The 4724-nt window shown below is 37.6% G+C and overlaps 1 long non-coding RNA gene across 1 annotated transcript; it reads right to left on the bottom strand.

The window, feature by feature from the left end:
• Window positions 1-198: 198 nt before the first annotated feature.
• LOC106533606 (uncharacterized) lies at window positions 199-684 on the bottom strand. Its single transcript, XR_001312258.1, has 3 exons — window positions 586-684; window positions 309-508; window positions 199-222 (listed from the first exon to the last, which is right to left on the bottom strand). It is a non-coding gene; the product is annotated as an uncharacterized LOC106533606 (long non-coding RNA).
• Window positions 685-4724: the final 4040 nt, after the last annotated feature.

Genomic DNA, 4724 nt, shown 5'->3' with positions numbered 1-4724 from the left:
TTCTTGTAACAAAACCTCGTTAGATTTAATACGTTCTTTTAAAGATGACTGATCACTCTCTGAATTGCTTCTTGACATGTTTTTGGCTGGAACATACTATCAAGGTTTAGCAAATTGTCAAGAATGTGCAACCAGAAAGCAATCAGACATGGGAGACTAGAAATACAAAATAGTGAATGTTTATTTACAAGTGGAAKGGGAAAGGGTAGGTCCAGGGTTTCACTGTTGATGACAGGAAGGAGCTGAATTAGTTGTAGGTTGAGTAGAGCGAGAATAAGAATAATCTTGTTGTTTGTTTTGTAGCTTACGGTTTGGAGAAGACCACGAGGAATGGAGGAGAGGGAARTCCAGGAGTGCACGGTGAGTCAGGTGAGTATTTACAGATGATGATTGTTTTGGCTCTTGGAGGAGATGATCGGCATTGAGGTAGGCAGGCAGGCAGGCAGGCGTATGAACAGAGGAGCACACAGTAAAAATCCACAAGGGGTAAAATCCACAAGGGGTCCAACTGGAGGAAGATCACAAGAGAAACACACATTAGATTAACTCAGAGGATTGAACTCGAGAGGTGGCTCAGAACCATACCCAAGTGTATGATATGTTCCAGCGTTGTTGTGTCCTCAGAGGAAGCCTTATAAAGCCCAGTGGCTCATCAGGGAGATTACCACCAGCTGCTGCCTGTTAGCTGCCAAACCAATCAGGGGTGTGGATGTGAGATCCTCACAACTGGTTGGTGTCAAATTAACAAAAAAGTGGGTGTTATAATTTAACACTTACACAAATGTTATTTTAACTAGAGATGGGCGATACTGGGAAGTTTGGTATCGATCCGATACCAAGTAAATACAGGGCCAGTATCGCCAATATCGATACCGATACTTTTTAAGCTTCATAATTTGAAAAGATCTAGGATAGAATTTTGCCAGACATTATACGTGACAACAAAATGCTTTATTATAACATTTTTGCTTGCCAACAATAGAACGGTAACAAAACAGTTTCCTTTAACATTAGGAAAATAAATCTTTTATACAATAATAAAATAAAAATTCTTCCCTCACCACTAGACATCTTTCCTAGTTATTTCTTTGTTTCTTTTATTAAATAAAATTGTTCTAAGGAAAAACAAAAAAAATAAGGAATTTTCTTCCTTTCAATACAATTCTGTTTTATGTAAATAAATAGACTAAAAAACATCACTCAACACAACTTAAAACAAAATCTCCTGAGGTAGAGGGCTTGATGAGAATGCTGAGTGGGTGGGCCAGCCAGCCTACCTGCTTAGCTGTTGGCTAGCGCTGCTGAGCCACGTGATGGTGCAACAACAAAAGAAGTGTGGGGGGGGGGACGGACGGACGCTGTTCCGTGCTGTGTGTGACAGTGCAGCACTACAGACAGAGTAGACTTTGAATAACCTACGTGTGCAGCAGTCAGTGTGTGTGGGAAAGAACAAAGCTTGAGTGTCTATCTTTTTACACGAGTATTGTTCAATATCAATACCAGCGCTGGTATCGATATTATTGATATTTAGTATTGATCCACCCACCTCTGATTTTAACACCAGCGAGTGTGGACACATATAGACACTTTGTTGGTGTTGAAATTAACACTGTGGGTGTTAAATTAACACTGGCATTTTTGCTGTGAAATGTCTTGGCTGTTCTCAATGTATTTGCTTTGTTTGGTTGCATTGTTTGCTTTGCACAAAAAGACAAGATTTTGAATACAACTGAAGTTTCTTGGAGTTAGCTCAGACCTGTTTATGGATATAAAGAAGGTTATTGTACCTGTAATTGGTGTATTTTTATTCTTACACAAACAGCATATGAACAATGAGATTTTCTGCAGGTTTAAGAAATTAAATAGAAGATGAATTTATTGTTACTAATTCCTGAGTCTCTCCAAGCTTTTAAAGAATTTAAAAGTATTTCTGAGCTGTATCTCAAGGAAGCTTTAATGTCACACAGGTCGCTGCTTTTATGAGCAGAGAAAAGCTAATGACATCATATTCTGAGACAAGTGTACGTAAAGACACCTGCTTGTTTGCATTTACAAGTATAAGTTTCTGTATTACATTTTCATTTTCTTCTCAATATAATCCTGTTTCCAACTTAAATCTTACACTTTCAACTATGGAAAAGTTGTAAACCCCTCCCCCCTCCCCCCACTACTCCTCAAATCTGCAGAGTTACTTAGCTCTCTCTTAATCTGCCGATGTGGCAATTGAAAATGTGAACCAACAAAGAGAAGCAAACTATTCCCTGACATGCCATTAAACAGTGATGCATGGCTATTGCTGGGACGAACATTTTCTAGCTGAAAGGTCAATATGGAGACATGACAACACTATATAATGGTGCGCTGTATGTTTTCTGACTTCCCTCACAGTTAATACAGTTTGAGCAAGCTGTTGGGATGTGAAGGAGCACAAGTGGCATCCCTCCTGTCAGCGGCGCCAGGCAGCCATCTTAATAGGCATAACCCTTTTATCTGTAATAGACCTCGAGCTCTGGTAACCTCCCCAATAAAACATCCCTATCATTTTTGTTATCAGGGTGTATGAAGCTCTGGCTACTATCTTCCATCATGACGTCTTCTAATGGCTTTTAAAGTCGTTACCTGAAAAGTCCTGACATTTATTAGGAGAATTTTCAACACAGCACAAAGGTGTGCTGCTGTCAGGACGTGACATCATTATGAATTATTGTTTACCGCTAAGGTAGAAAATTGTACTTTGTGGCTCTGTTTCCTCCATGATAAATCAACCATTCACTTTTGATTGCGTTGAGATGGTGAATCCAGAGCTTTTCCTCCCTGGTTCTGCTGTTTATCCATTTTTTCTGTTTCATTCTACGTGTAAAACCTCCCTCTAGTTTGCAGGTTTTTACCATTTCTCAGCTGCACTCTTGATGATTTTCACTCACTGGTTAAGGACTGAGTGTTTTTTTTTTATCTGTGTCTGTTTGTCTGTACTGTTGTGATGTATTGGTTGGTGAGGTGCCTCTCACCCAGCACGATTGGTGTTGGGGCAAGTTCTTGAACCCCTTTTTATGGAATGTTGTTCTGTTCTACCATTCTGGTTACCTACCTACCATCCTACATTTTGTTTTTGGGATTCTCAAGAGCAGCTGGTCTGCTGACCGGAGATAATGGCAGGGGGTATAGGGGTGCAAGCAGCCCAGTGAGGCAGAGTGGGGCATGACCATTTAATATGCAATTAATTATGTTTCAAAAGTATTTGTGTTTTGTATAACAGAACTTGTAACTTGCAAAATGATTTGAAATGTGTAACTGTGTACTTGCGATTTGTAACCATGAACTTGTAATTGTAATGTTTTTTAAAATATATTACACATACAAAACAGCAGTTACACATCTTCAGATTGTTAAATGCAAGTTAACTAATAGTTTTCTACAAGTTGCACATCAAAAGCCTGTAACATTCACAATTTTCAACAATTGCACCAAAACAAATGTTGCAAAATGATTTCACACTTGTATAATAATTAGGGATGCACCGATATGAAAATTTCAGCGGATACCGATATTAATATTGCTGTTATGGCCGATAACCGATATTTACCGATATCGATATATACGCACAAACTTGCATTTCCAGGATGATACAATTTTGCACAGACTAAAAATTAATCAAACTGGATTTAATGTCTTGCTTTATTATTTTTTTTGAAAGTGTAACTTTCAAATAAGATTGCACTGCCAACATAAAACAAAAGTAACCAACAGTGTTACTTTTTGCCACTTCAATTTTCAAACAAGCTGTGTACAACTTAACTCTCTGCACTGACAAAACTCTTGGAGTTTGGATCATAATTTAAATAACATCAACAAGGTAACTGTGAAAAGTGAAAAATTCTAAATCAAAAATATCAATCTATCCTTACTATCAGTGCACATTTTCCTACTTGAACTGTAATTTCTAATATTCAGGACAGTTAATGTCCCAACACTGAAACATAATTTAAACAAGCAGGCAATAAAAACAAATACAAATTAAGTCTCATCTGATAAAATTGTTAAAACAAAATATTCAAACTGAGACATAACTGTAACAAAAGACAGTCTTTGCATTTTTTTTTTCATCTTAAAGTTTGTGATGAAAGAGTCTCAATAACTTAACAGTGTTTCCACACAAAGGCAAACATAAAAAAGTAAGAGTTTTAAGTCTCAGCTGTAAAATTGTAAACCAAAATATTATATCTGGGATATTACTGTCACACAAAAGACATGGTAGTCTCTGTACTTTTTTTTCAACTTAAAGTTTGTAATGAAAATAAGAGTCCCAAACACCTAAACAGTGTTTCCACCTGTGAGTTGGTCTCCATTAGCAGAGGCTGATTTTTTTTTTTTTACAAAGAGAAGCATTTCTGGTTTATCACACTGGATCCTGTTTCTCTTTTCATCAATGATATGTGAAGCAGCAGAAAAGAGACGTTTACTGTCCACACTTGTACATGGAGCCGAAATGTACTTGCGTACTGCCAGGTCAGGAAAGCGAGCCATGTTGCTTTTCCAGTACTGCAGTGGGCTTTCATTTCTGGGGATGGTGGGCTCACTCAGATACTGTAGCTATGCACCTAGAGGAAAATAGGCAAGTGCTTCACTATGTATGTGTGATAAATTAACATCAGTCCAGACTTTATTCTCTCCTCTGTAAGAGTTTTGTTAAACATTTCACTGAGCAGATGACAATATATATATAT

The sequence above is a fragment of the Austrofundulus limnaeus genome, unplaced genomic scaffold (assembly GCF_001266775.1).
Source record: "Austrofundulus limnaeus strain Quisiro unplaced genomic scaffold, Austrofundulus_limnaeus-1.0 Scaffold981, whole genome shotgun sequence".
Classification (NCBI taxonomy): domain Eukaryota; kingdom Metazoa; phylum Chordata; class Actinopteri; order Cyprinodontiformes; family Rivulidae; genus Austrofundulus; species Austrofundulus limnaeus.
The sequence above is the reverse complement of the archived record's forward strand: the minus strand, read 5'-3'. Positions and strand labels throughout refer to the sequence as shown.